We start from the raw sequence: 15,327 nt of genomic DNA, 5'->3' as shown, positions 1-15,327 counted from the left end.
ATGATAAAAATGTGTGGACTGGAGGTTATGATAATGGGGGGGGTGAGGAATGTCTGTCTCTAGCTGATTCAGATCATTTCAAGATGGTTATTACAATACCTGCAGATTTCAAACACCAGCAATAAAATCCCATAAAGAATACACCCATTTACATTATTGTGGCCTTGAATGCCTGTCAAAATTACTCACGGTTTAACTGCGTTAGCTGAGTTGAGTGCCTTAGGGTTCATAGAGCTGACTCACTTTCAACCACGCTGACTACCACACTAGGGCATTCTAGGCTCCTCTTTGAGACACAAAACATTTAACAAGGAGAAACTAGCTTCTGGTTGTCAGTATTTTCAAAAAGAAAGTACCCAGTGACAGACACATCAAGTGTAGAATCGTCTAGAATATAAGAACTGCACCTTTTTTTTAAAATGTTGAATCAGCAATTGTATGACAAGTAGTGGAACAAAGATTTCAGGAACAAATAGTCCCCAAAGCAGTGGATTAGACCTGTGCAGAAATTATTGAAATTACTCAGGGCCAAGGGCTTTGTTCTTAACTGGCTACCTGCAGTGTGTGGTAATGCCCTTTTAACGTTCTATCAAGGGCCCTGCATGGACTGTCTGACTTGACATTGGACACTACTACGAGGAGACAAGCATGCAGAGAGAGTGATTAATGTAAGCCCTTCTGCAACTAGCCAGAGGCTTAAGGAATTCTTTTCTACAGCATTCCAGAGATAATTGCCCACCATTTTATCTAGGGAAGTGTTAAGACATTAAAAAAAAAAAAAAAAAAGAAAGAAAGAAAGAAATATGGCAAACTGTGATACAAAAGAGCTTGGTCTTACACAAGAAAGGAAATCAGAAACAAGATGGAAAATGGAGGGTATAAAAGAATGTATGTGATTCTGTACAGTCTTTGAGGGTGGGTGGAGTTCACTTTACCAATGTATGTCAGTTTTTCAGATTGATAAACTCAAAAGTTTTATGCAGTTTCTCCTTCACATTCTGGCAAACTTGCATGAGTTCTGTGAAAAAGTACTGTTTTATAAGTTGAATCTAATATGCTTGCCAGCAGACAACTTATTTTCTCTAATTTCTACAAGTGAAGTCTCGCTCTATTGTCAATGTCTCTGTAAATGGAACTGTAATGTAAGGCACTAAACAAAGCGCATACTTTAATACAAATAATTGATTAGAAATATGTAAAGCATTGTAGTGTTTAAATCTATTACTGTCTTATATGAGACCAATTCTGTTCCAATTTGGCATCCACAATCCACAAGAGCATCGTAGGTTCCAAAATATTGTAGCCAAGTATCCTCTTTGTCATGCTGGGGCTGGGGGCTAGGGGAGATCATCGACTTCACTTGTGTTCTGAATGCCTGGGCGCTCCATATGGCCCATTTTCCATTGGCAAGTTAGTCCTTAAAATCTTAGGGGATCCCACTACATAAGCATAACTATTATAAATTAATGTTCTAATGTGCTTTGAAGCTCTTGGTAGGTGAATGGAAGGCAAAAGGAAAAAGAAAAAGAAAAACGTTTTTCTTTCTTTTTTTTTTTTTGAAGAAACCATAGGCATGTGAATTAGGAGTTTGAAGAGACTCAAGAACTAGATCCTTCCTTTTCTGGAATTAATTCTTGGGAGATGTACAGAAAGGAGACAGGTTCTTGCAACTTTCACTTTCATTCTAGTCAAACTCTTTGCCTTGTCCTTATCACTGTTTTTCAAACACATTTGAAAGGTATTTTTTCTTTGTAGTTTTAAATAAAAAAATGCATTTAGCTACATGGAAATGATCCATTAGAAGACTCGTCTGGAAAAAGAAACATTTATTTAACAAATCAGTTCCTGGCTTTTGTAGGGCAACCCAAGAAGTGCCACCCTCTCCCCCTTCCTTCATTCTTTTTTATCTTTAGTGAAGATTCAGATTCCTTCACTTTATATGCTCCCTGAAACTGTAAAGCATGGTGGATCTTATCTTCTGTTGCAGAACAGTGAGTTACAGGGAAAATAATTCAACGAAGGACCACCAAATAAAGCTCTGGCATCCAGAAGTTCACTCTCAAATCAGGGGCCAACTCTTCTTGCAAATCAGTTACCATATCATACCTTTAGAAATCTAATAGTAATTTATTTACAGACTGTAGGAGCAAAGCATCCTTCTTCTTGGTATTTGTTTTCAAGTAAAACAGTAAGAGACATAGATTGAAAAAAGGGAAAAAACAATGGAATGCTAGTGCACATATATATATATATATTACAATAAGATGATATAATCACTTTACATGCAGCACTTGCTGTATGTTATGTGGTATATATAGTTACTATATATAATATAACAAATGAATTAATAAGCATCTTGATCTTAATTATTACTATTCATTAGCAGAGATCAGGTCGCCTAGAGGAAAAAGAGGGAGACTTGTGGTCAGGCCAACTCAAGTTCAAGTCCTCAAACTTCCTGAGCCTCATTTCTTCATCCGTAAAATGAAGTTAACTGTTCATCGTTTGTATGGCTATTGTGAGGAATAAAAGCCACAAAAAAAGTCCCTGGGTGGCTCAGCTGGTTAAGCGTCTGACCTCAGCTCACGTCATGGTCACATGGATTGTGGGTTTGAGCCCCGCATGGGGCTCTGTGCTGACATTTCAGAGCCTGGAGCCTGCTTCCGATTCTGTCTCCCTCTCTCTCTGCGCTTCCCCCACTCATGCTCCCTCTCTCCCTCTCAAAAATAAGTATACATTAAAAAATAAATAAATGAAAATAATTTTTACAGAGCCACAAAATAGGCTAAGTACCTGACATAGTGTCTGACTCATGGGAATACCTGATAAATGGCAGATAATATTATTATTTAATATTATGCAAATTGAGTGATAATTACTAGTCTATTCAGACCATCTTTAGGGGTACGGGTCAGGGTAACTTTTATTTTTTTGCCATAGAAATGGCGATAAGAGAAAGGTAACACTTCCTCAAGGTCACCCAATAAGTCACTCTCTGTCATTAGGACTTAAGGGTTTTCAGCTCCGCTGTCTAATTTCAGTCCATTAGGCCACAAAGTCATCAAAACAAACCAGAAAAGAGCACCATCACAAAGGAAAAGTAATAAAATGAAAGGACCCTGGAGCAGTAGTGTACTAAAAGCCATCTGCTATCTTGGTCCACATTCTCAACCCTCTTGAAATGTTATTTGCAAAATCTTAAAAGGCTTGACTGGAAACCTTCATGCCTTTTTAACGATACAGTGTATCTTTGCTGACTCATGCATGAGGAATAACGAATTGTAATATGGATTTTTGAATATACATCAGAGAAACATCAATACTTTTTACATTGCCAAATCCCTTAGGCTTTTGCTGTTGAGAAAGATGCTTTATGATTAGCTAAGCAAATGATTGTTGATATAGTGGTAAATGGTCACGAGAGGGTGTGTGTGTGTATTTGTGTGTGTGTGTGTGTGTGTGTGTGTGTGTGTGTGTGTGTGTGTCTGGTTTTGCCTGTGTATGTGGAGTAGCAGAGGTAGTTGAATAAAAGGGTTTGCAACATTGAAATGATTATAAATACTGGTATGCATATTATTTCAGTTCTTTTTTTATATCCAATGTTCTTACCAGTGTGCTAAAATTTCTGTGCCATAATCAGGTGAAAAACACACACACACACACACACACACACACACACACAAAAACTGCTGTCTTAGCATTTCCACTTGACTTTGGTGTCTTGTCTCCCTGCCTTGCTCTGTCAGATGCCCTTATTCCTCCCACTCCTTTCCTCATTTGGGCTTGGCAGGAACACTTTTGCTCGGTGCCAGTGTGGTAACCTTAAACTCGCTTGCTTAAGTGGCTGATCTCATCTCTTCCTTTATGTGGTTTGTGGGATTTTTTCCCCACGTAGGCTTATGACTTCTTTCTACCACCTTGCAGATTCACCTCTCTCCTTGTATTTCCATTATTGTGTTTTCTTTTAAAAATAAAACACTAAATATTTAAAACATAAAGCCTTTTTTTAGCTTCAGTTGTGGGGGCAGATATTTTTATGTGAACAGAAAATGAGGAGAAAAAAACCTGAATTTCTCCAAGGTTGATAAAGCCCCAAGGAGGCAGAGGACACATTCTCAAGTTACAGGATTCTGCTTGTCCTATTTCGGGGGGAGCAAAGCAAAAAACAAAAAAAAAATTTTTGCAGATATTTTAAGAGATGGCAAAACAGGGAAGCAAACCAAAGTCATCACAAAAGGCTCCCAGTGTAGACCCAGCCATCTGCATATAGTTCACAGAACTCTTCTGTTTATTTATGAGTCGTGGAATGTGTAAAGCCAACTTCTAGCTGTAAAAGGACATACAGTTGCTCTCATATAATTTCTTTGGTCCCCCTTTTTTTCTGCAAAATCAAGAGTTTGCTTTCTCATATGCAGGAAAGCACTGCTATGCATAAGGGCCCGTTTGGGGGAATTCGAATTTCTTTGCTAAAACATTTTAAAAAGACAAATAAAAAATACTGAAAACATGAGGATAGAATTTAAATTAATGCAACTGATCTGGAAATGTACACATTGAAATACTGCACCTGCCAAGAATACTTCAGAATAGCTCTAATGTACTCCTGAAAAGAAACAGAATTAAATTGAAGATAGAAACATTAATTTTCTGCTATAATTTGGTTCTTTTCAAGATAACAATCTTCGATTAAGACAGGCACAAAGAAGACAGTGAAAGAAGCTATATATTTTACCTTAAGACTTCACAATTTGCTTCTCAGTAAGATATTTCCAGACGTTTTTATAGGGAAAACTGGTTTCTCAAATTTCATCATGATATAATGAGTTCAAGGACCTAAATTGTTTATACCTTAAAAAATTAAATGTATCTGCCATTCTTGTTCTTGCAGTTCTGTGCTCTATCTTTCCAGTTAAAAAGAACATTATGTTTTGCAGGCCAGCAACTTCCCCGATATGATGTTTTAGTTTAATCTATCCAAAACATTACCCTCCAGACATTCTAAGAAAGTTTTCTGACATGATGTGATTTTATGATCTCTTTGAAACATTCTCAGCCGTAAGCATTAAACACAAATAGATGGAAATAGGGGATAGCTTGATCATTTGACCTCTAAACGTGGGTTTGGCATTACCCCTCTGACTATGCAAAAGTGTAAAATGATACATATACCCAGGAATATAAGAATATAAACAAATGTCATACTAAGCCAGGTCAGGATTATCTAATAACTCCTAATCTGAAACCGAATTCTCCTTGTCTCCTTATAATTTCCAGTGGATGTTAGTTAATATCTAGGGATGAATAATATGCATACAAAGATGTTACTGCCCACAGAAAAAAGGGTGAAGTGAGTTTAATATTCTCCAGAGTTTTCTTTTGCCAGACAGAAAATTTTCCTAACCTTAGAAGAGGTGTCAGCAGGTAGATATATATCCTTTAGGAATGCAGAGTCTGAGAAAGAATTTCACAGAGTATTGGAAGGAGAACATAAAGACCACTGGGCACATGAGTTGCTGTGAGAATCAAGGGAGAGCTTCGTGTGGAAAACAAACATGGCAATAGTTAAAAACAAAACAAAACAAAACAAAAACAAAAAAACAAAAAAAACTTCTCAAAACAAAGAAAACAAAACACAACACTGGTTTTTGCCTTTTTTTTTCTTTTCTTTTTTGCCTCTGCTTTTAGCAGTAATCTCAGGTATCCATAATATGTTAGGGATAATAGAAATCTATTGGAAATTATTTCTTTATCACTTGTAATATTTTATATACAGCTGTATATACTAGCGAGGGAAACCAGAAATAATCTGCCCTTGGGTGCCAAAATTTATTGAACGTTGAACACATAGAAACACATAATTAAAACATATAAGGGCGCCTGGGTGGCTCAGTTGGTTAAGTGTCCGGCTCTCAGCTCAGGTCATGATGTCATGCTTCATGGGTTCGAGCCCCACATCAGGCTGTTTGCAATGGCAGCGTGGAGTTGGCTTGGAATTCTCCCTCTCCTCTCTCGCTGTCCCTCCCCCACTCGCATGCGCTCTCTCTTTCTTTCAGAATAAGTAAATAAACTTAAAAAGCAACATTAAAACATATTTTAAAATACTGTACATGCAAACAGGGGCCCAATTGTCATTTCTTCCAGGGTCATATCCCTTTTTCTTCCTTCTGTTGATACCGTTTTTCACTTTTGAAGCACTTTTCACATTTGCAATTGGTTGTTTCTTTCTGGGGTTGATTAAGGTGAGTTTTCTGTAACAGATTGCACATTTTTGTAATGGAAGGGACCGTGAATATTTATATTCAACATTGTGTCTGCAGCACTGGTAGGTGTCCCCATCAATACCTTTTCGAAGAGGTGAATGAGTGAGTGAGTGAATGAACGCATGATGGGACATGGTACACTTTGTATGGAAGATATGGTTGGAAGACATGGTTGGAGGGAAAGCAGTTTATGGAGGATCCGGAATACCGCAGGTATTAGTTTATGGTCCGTAGGAGACAATGCAGGAATGGGACACAATGAGATCGATGATATAGCGGGCCGCCCCGAAGGTTACATGGAGGAAGACTTGAGAGAACCCTAGCAGCATGAAACACTCTGAATAGTGTACCTGCAGTAATTACCATAATTACAGGTTTATTTTTTTCTCTAGTACTTACTGCTTCCCGATACTTGCTTACTTACACATCTGTGAATCCACCCACCCCTATTTATCCATCCAAGAGAGAAGAGATAGTGTCTGTCTCATTCAAGGCTGTAGCCTCAGCAGTGGCAGCTACTGGCATTACATAGTGCCAATTAATGTTTCTTGATAAGTGAATACATTTTTGAGAACTTGAGCATAGCTAGGGAGCAGTTCGTAAATGCCAGCGAAGCTGTATATCCTATCTTATTTCTACCTATCCTTTTCCTGGACATTCACCTTTTTAATCTACCTCCCATTTTTTTTTTTTTTTGAGGGGAGGGTCTGGCACTTTACATAAAATAGACATTTTTGTTTCAGTTGAGGATATAGCCATTATTTTCAAAGACTGTCACTTTTTTTTTTTATTTCTGCCTTCACCTTTCTTCGCCTGTGTTCTGTTAAACACGAGGCAAACAAACCAATTAGCTCCCTGAGCTAATTTTAACATGTAAGGTAAAGAACAAACTTGTCCCTGTAGCCTCCTGGAGTTTGTTCTTTCGAGATCTGTGGTACATTTGGGCTGAGATTGCAATTTACCTGTTCATCAAGATTAGAATAGCTTCTTCTTGCCAGTACAAAAATCTCTTTAAACAAGTTTACATGAACCGTATACTCTTCTAGTGGAAAACAAAAATACTTCTCTGTGCTTAGGCATTTAAACTGCTTTTAAGGGGCGCCCGGGTGTCTCAGTCGGTTGGGTGTCCGACTTCCCTCAGGTCATGAGTTCCTGGTTCTGGCTTCAAGCCCCACGTGGGGCTCTGTGCTGACAGCTCAGAGCCTCCAGCCTGTTTCAGATTCTGTGTGTGCGCAGATTCTCTGCGCCTTCCCCGCTCACATTCTGCCTTTCTCTCGAAAATAATAAATAAGCATTTAAAAAAATTAAGTGTTTTTAAACCTCACGCAGAAATTCAGTAATGATTTTCTGGCAGCTCTCTGTGGTGAAAGGAGTCATGGTGTCCAGAAGGAAATAAAGGATCTTGACGACCAAATTCTATTTCCTATTAAAAATTAATGCACTGTATGGTTCTCTTGTGTTCAATGTCTAGGCATCTCCTTAGCTGGAAAGTTGGGAAAATCAGTTTCTTTTCTTTATTTTTTCAAATGATTTAATGTTCATGTAAAGAAAGAGAGCACAAACAGGGGAGGGGCAGAGAGAGGGGGAGACACAGAATCCTAAGCGGGCTTCAGTCTCTGAGTTGTCAGCACGGAGCCCCACACGGGGCACCCAAACCCCAAGCTCATGACCCAAGCCGAAGTCGTATGCTTAACCAACTGAGCCCCCAGGCACCTCCAGTTTATTTTCACTTGTAGTGCATTTGGAGTCCACATTGTGGGTGGTTCCCAAGCACTAGATTCTTCTGTGTAGTGCATAGTCATGTTTATTAGCTGTTTCCAAAGAAATATATCTGCATTAAGCATGGACAATATGATCTGAAATACTAATATATTTTTCTAAGTAGGCTCCATGCCCAATGTGGGGCTTGAACTCACGACTCTGGGATCAAGAGTTACCACCCACTGAACCAGCAAAGCACCCCCAAAAACTAATAATTTGTGTAGAGTTTTCCTGAGTCTTGCGGTGTTACCAAAAAATGAAGGAAAAAAAAAAAAACTTTCAACTTATCATTGCAAAATTGCCACTGTAGGAGTAATTGAAAAGTATAATAAGAAAGTTAATTTTTTCTTATATACTTACTTATATAGTGAGCCCACTACATAAGAAGCATAAGCTTTAAAATAGTTGCATTTTAATCTATCATCTATGAACTCTGTGAACTTTGCAGATACATAAATATATATATTTTTATTTCATACTCAACCTTTCCTAAAAATTTTTAAGCCTAACTGGAAAGAAATTCTGGAAACATAAGTATAAATTTCTTCCCCCAAATCAAGTATTGATATAATTCACATTACTTACATATGTGTATCTCTCTCTCTCTCTCTCTCTCTCTAGCTGTACAAAATATCCCTTGTTTCAAAAAGAATTTGTGCATGGTTCAATTTGCATATCATGAAACAAGCCAACTTGTTCATAATGGTGGAAAGTATTTAAAAAGTGAAAATTAACACATAAAACAACTCAGATTCAGTCATTCCAGCTGTGCTCCACATGGTTAAAATCAGATAGAACAATCCTAACCACGTCTAGATGGAGGGGAGAAGCGCCACAAATGTCCTCAAGAAAAAAATATCTGTGTACTTTTGGCCACTAAAAGTGCATCTTAGAGTGTTAAGTGCCCCCCTCTCCTTCTTTTCACCTACCATGGACACCAATGCTACTAATCTTCAGGAGAGTTTTGTAGATAGTCATTACTTTATCAGAGAAGTCCTTCTAAAGAGCTTAAATACTTAAGTGATTTCCCTTGGAGCAGTAATGGTGAATTATGTGGTGCTCTAATTGTGCTATTAGTTTATCTAAGCTAAAATGCAATCTACTTAATTTGAGGGTTTTATTACACATTGGTCTCAAAAGGTGAAACACATTAAAAGCATATTGGTTCTTTTAATAGGAGGTTAAGCCTTTTCAGATGCTGTATTTGATGGAAATACCGTCTCTCACATTTACCGTGAATGTTAGTGTAAGATGTTTATTTTGACACAGAAATGTAACTTGGAAAATTTGTAGGATCCATGTTTAATATTTATTAATTTGTTTATGATTTGTGGAGTCGAAATTATAGTTGTTTTGGCAAAACTAATCCAACCTCCAGATTCCTCTGATTAATATATTAATTCATTGTGGAATTATACTGCTTAGGTTGTGGTGTGTTTAAAACTTGAAAACACAGGTCTGTGCACTCAAAAGGAAATAATTCTGTGTCAACAGAGCAGAGGGGATTTTTAGGGCTGGTTAACTAATATGTGTGATACTTTAATGGTGGATACATGGCATTTCACATTTGCCAGAATCCATAGAATGAATGCACAGCCTCAAGGGGAACTCTAAGGTAAACCATGGACTTTAGGTGATAACAATGTGTGGGAGTAGGCTCATTGATTATAACAAATACAGTACTCTGGTGGAGGATGTCGATAATGGGGGAAGTTGTGCGGTGGGGGGCAGGGGATACATGGACATCTTGTACTTTCTGCTCAGTTTTTCAGTGAAACTGATACTCCTCTAAAAAAGTATTTTTTAAAAAGAAAAAAAAACAGGTCTATGTAAAGTTAAGATGGAAGAAGTGATTTATCATCTCTTCTTATTTGAATACTATAAAACTAGAAACTGACTCAACATGGAAATTGATTGACTCAACGCTGCTTTAAAAATGCTGTGTTTTTAAATTTTTACTTTCATCTTGAAGTTATCTCTTAAGTGATAGTTAACATTTATCAAGACAAAAATGTACGTAGTGACACTTACACATCTGAATATATTTACTGCAGTTTCTCAACCTGGGCACTGTTGACATTTTGGGCCGGATGATTTTTTTCTTTGTAAGTGGCTGACCTGCGTGTTGTAGGATGTTTAGCAGCATCCTTGGTATCTATTTATGAGATGCGAATAGCGCCACCCAAGTTGTGAAAATCAAAAATGCCTCCAGACATTACCCCATTACCTGAGGGCAAAGTGCCTTCTGTTAAGGCACTTGTTCATGAGGTAAATGTGCACAACTGTATTTATTACTGTGCCAAATATGTGGTGTGTAGGTATGTATGTGTGTGCGTGTATTTGGCCTCCCAGTCTGAGTGTAGAAATCAGGTTTTGAAAAAACAAGAGTGTAGAGATGCAAAGAAAATTCTTCAACTTTGTTCATGGTTCATAATGCTACAGTTCAATGGCACCTGAATGGCTAAGGGGTAGAACATACGACTTTTTGATCACGAAGTCATGAGTTCAAGTCCCACATTGGGCATAGAGCTTACTTTTTTTTTTTTTTAACAATTATTTCTTTTTGAGAGACAGAGATAGAGAGACAGAGAGAGAGAGAGAGAGACAGAGTGCAAGCAGGGGGAGGGCAGAGAGAGAGGGACACACAGAATCCAGAGTAGCCTCCAGGCTCTGAGCTGTCAGCACAGAGCCTGATGTGGGGCTCGAACCCATGAACCTTGAGATCATGACCTGAGCTGAAGTCTGAGGCTCAACCGGCTGAGCCACCCAGGCGCCCTGAACTTAAAACAAAACAAAACAAATCAAAACCAAAACAAAACGAAGCAAAGCAAAGCAAACCACAAAACAAAACAAAATAAAACAAAACAAAACAACTGCTTACAATGCTACTGTTCAGATTTTAATGCTTTTAACCTCTCTTTTCCATGTGGTAAATTCACAAAGTATGGGTGTACCGCTGAGAACTCCTTGTTGGTAGTTTTCGCTTCCTGTATCAGGGGCTGCTTCAAGCTGGTTGTGCTGCAGGCCTCTCCGTGTGCTTCACACCAGAAGGCTTTAGAATCAACATTTGGCTGAAAAGTCTTTGTAGGACTCATCCAGCTGTCCTGTGAAAGAATTGTTGCCCACACTCACACGCATTAATGTCTGACTTGCCAAAATGCTTGTTTGCCTTCACGTAGACAAAGGCAGCAGGCAAATGTCAAGAATACACTATGAAATGATCACTTCTTTAGCCAACCAAGTGAACTTGGAATTTTTCCATATATAAGATAGATGGCCGGCTACCCCCCCCTTTATTTAAAGAGAATGATGGAAATTATTAGCTAACATTTGCTACAAATCATAATTCTAAATTAATCTTAGAGTGAATTTTAATAATGGGAAGGAGTTTTATAAATAAACTACAGTATGATTTTTATTTTCTGTTGGAGAATTACATTACGTGTTTTACTGAGTTCTTGAATTTTTATCCCACCTTCTTATTCTTTCCTGTCTCCCACCTTTTCTGTATTACTTTACTCATATTTCTACTATTGCACTTAAATCTAGTAATATATCAATATAAAGTCGAAATTCAGCGCTGACATCAATAAAGGTAGTGTATTATTTAAAGTAATTTTCAAGAGAAAAATGCAGACCTGTTTCCATTTTGCTCCTATTAATATATATTTAATGAATTACCTTGCTCTGTCTTTAATGAGCAATACTAATTTCAGTCCCATAAAGTATACATCCGATCGATTGTATATAAGTGGATTCTTTACCTACACTACACATACAAACTTGTGTATTCATATTACCTTCTTCACATCAGTTACCTTCTAAAATAGTTTCAGTGGGTGTAACAATGGCGATCCGAAATCTTTCGTAGAACATAAAACTTTGGAGGGAACTAACCTTTGGATAGCAACTTTAAAGGCATTTAAAAATTTTAAGTGTTCTGTATAAACAAGCATGTGACCCAACTGGAAAATATAAATGGCAAAAGTAATATATCATCAGGTAATTCTCTACATAATTATGTTTCTAATGTGAATTTATCACAGTGCTAGCATACTAACTGGTGATTTTTGAGCATTTTAAACATTTCTATAACAAAGAGCATTCTTTCCTTTTTTACATAGTTTTTTCTTCTTTTCAGATGAGGACAGATGCAGTGAGGGCTGTGTGTCTAAATGAATACTTTTACTCTTGACTAAATTAGTCTGGCATAAACACAACACTGATAGCTTTCAGTACAATGGAAAGTAAGCGTGGGGGGCTCAGAGGTCTTTCTTTTCATAGTTCTGTTAAATCATGCTCAAAGTTCAGTTTGTATTTCAACAGTAGCATTTAAGACAGCATCGTTAAGAATCTCTTAACATTTCCATTTACAACTTCCCTCTCCTTCTAACATTTTCTTTAATGATTGTAGGATGTTTCATGGTAACAGCTCATCGGCCGTTCCAGCCAATGACCTAAATATGCAATTAAAATTGCAGGAGACTAGCTAGGTGATAAACTGGCCCTCACTCTTGGGCTTTGGAAATACTATCTTTTTTCCAAGCCCTCTTCTTATTACTCATTATCAAATGGAAAAGCACACCACAGAGGTTGAATCCTCTTGAGAAATCACATTAGGTTCTTTACCGATTCAAAAATGAAGCTGTTTTAACATTCTTTCGCATTGTTAATGGCACTTACTGGCCTTTAACATTCCTTTTAAACTAAAACTGCTCGTTTCTTTGTAGTTTGTGGGCGGAGAAAAATGGCATGGGGATGTCTATGTTTTTATAACTCAAGTGGACACATGAAAAACTGCCATCCGGGAGGGTTTTCCACTAGACAGGACTTGGCCTTTTGGCCGTCATTTGCTCGTGTACCAGAGAGGACTGACCCTCTGAAGACCCTGCTTGGGGAAATCATAGGTGCTTATATGAAAAAATCACATTAGTTCAAGTTTCTTATTTTAAAGTTGAGGCAATTTCCTACATGTCACACAGATAACGGTGTCTGTCAGATCACGACGTGGGTTTCCTGACCCTCAATACAAGTAGAGTCCGATGCTACAGGGCTTTTTTCCCTTTCATGTTACTTTCAGCCTTCTTCCCTCTGACTGCTGAAGGTATCATAGGACAGATTTTCAGCATCTAAAGGACTCTGTTTTATTAATGGTAGGGATAGACTTAGACTAATTAATATGTGCTCGTGTGGGTGCATGAATGTGAATTAGATTAGTTCCAGATGCATAACTTCTGCTTACTCAAAATTAACTGGTGACATACTTTTGTTACCTTATTTTACCTTTTTGGTTACATTTCCTTTGTGTGCAAAATGTAACCCTGCTGCTTGTTCTGAGAGTTAGAATTTACTAAATTCAAAGCGTTGATCATTTTCTTCCGCTAACCATAACCCCCCCCCAACATTGGCCTCCTCCTCCTCAAGCCCCAAACCACTTGAGGTCACTGTTCTTTCCGGCTATTTCTCCTTTAACCTACTCCCTGAATCCAAGGCAGAATAGGTTCTCCATTCTCTGTGGGCACAGATGTGTCTCTGTTAGTCTGGGACCTACTCTGTACCCTGTAGCTCCAGTCAAAATTGTCTTGAAAGCTAAAATTTTGTGAGGTTCCTAGTCTTGTCTACAATATTACTCTACCTGTAGCATAATCTGTTTTTGTGCGAAAGGACCAGTCTCTTCTGCTTTCTTTCTTCCTCTTCCTCCTTGGCTTCCTTTCTGTGCCTTCATACAGTTTCAAACAGTCTTTCTTTATAGACACCAGCTATTATTTCCTCTTACATAATCCCATATCATTACGAGTACAATTGAGTTAAACTTTTTTTTTGGGGGGGAGACTTCAACAGAGAGGATATTTGCAATGAATTATTTGTGGTTGGGGGTACAGCTTTACCGTGTGCTCAGTCTTCATGGAAGAAATAGGATTGGCCTTTTAAACTTCAACTTGATGGCTAAGCACTGAGTCTACTTTGATATTGATTTTTCCTTCACTCTACCTTCAATTTTAATAACTGTTCTTCTCCTCATTTCCCTGACCAAGCCATTGACTATTTGTGCTAGAAATAGCTTTTGGGATAATTTACCTTCATCTCATAATATATATGAGAAAACAGAGACTTCAGCGAGCCTAAGTGATCTGTCCTGAATCCATTCAGAGTCAGGTCAAGAAATCAGGGTGTTTTTTTTTTTTTTTTTTGGTTTTGTTTTCTTTTGTTTTCAATTGCTAGCATTTCTAATACTTGACCCTTTCTCACTCTGCATTCTCTGTATCCAGTTATTTAACTAGGTTGCTATATTTGGTATATATGTTTACTGAATGGCTTTTCTCTTTCTAAACTTCAAAAGGGACTGAGAGTCTATGGCAGGGCTCTACCTGGTGGTTGAATACTCACCACCAGACATCACACTAGCCTCATGCCTACTGCCTCCTTACCTCTAGTATATAGACTTTGCCTTCCTGATTGACTGGCCACCTGGTAATTCTATGTGGGCTCCATGAAACCCTCTTGGTTTTCTCCAAGTATCACCAGCCAATGGACTTCAGATACCATGCTTCTTTTCCCTGACATTCTGCTACCCAAGAGAAATATTGTGTACGTTTGGCCTCCACTTTTGACTTATTTCTTACTCTAACTGATGGAAGAACTGAAGGAAACCAAAAGAATTCTCTGGAAATTTGTTTTATAAAGTGACTCCAAGATTGTTTTTGGAATGTGTAGTTTTATTTAGGGTGAAGAACATATTTTTCAAAACCTTGCAAGGTTCCTTCAGTTCTTATGAGACTGAGAAAGTAACTGTGTGTGTGTGTGTGTGTGTGTGTGTGTGTGTGTGTGTGGTTATGTCGAAGTACAGCACATCTGATTTAAACAAGAAATTATTCCATTGGCGAGATTCCTCTAAAGGCTGAATTATGGTATAATGGAATACATCTGGCCCTAGGGATCAGATTCACCTAATTTGGAAACCAGTTCCTATAATTACTAGAGATATCTGACCTTGGGAAAAATTATAGGTTAAATCCCAGAATTAAAACACAAATTTACCTAGCTCTAAACATGTGTGTGTTTTACACACCATACATAAGATGCTTCTGCTTGAGAATGCTCATTTAACATTATTGACTAGAAGAATGCTCACAGTTTTCTGCCTGTAGCAGGAAGGGCAAATGGAATTCATCTTACCTGAAGGTAAATGATTGAAGACGAAATGATTGGTCAAATTATTCAACATCTCTAAGCTCCAGTTGCCTCACTGTAACACTGAGATAAAGATAGTTGTGTGGCTATCTGTAAGATCATGTATGTGAAAGCT

General features: G+C 37.9%; 1 protein-coding gene across 9 annotated transcripts in view; it reads left to right on the top strand.

Annotated features, from left to right (window-relative positions):
* PCDH7 (protocadherin 7) overlaps positions 1–15,327 on the top strand; it is a 420,442-nt gene that overhangs the window by 110,113 nt on the left and 295,002 nt on the right. The window lies entirely within an intron of this gene.

The sequence above is a fragment of the Felis catus genome, chromosome B1 (genome assembly GCF_018350175.1).
Source record: "Felis catus isolate Fca126 chromosome B1, F.catus_Fca126_mat1.0, whole genome shotgun sequence".
NCBI lineage: Eukaryota > Metazoa > Chordata > Mammalia > Carnivora > Felidae > Felis > Felis catus.
This window is presented reverse-complemented; position numbering and strand designations above follow the sequence as displayed.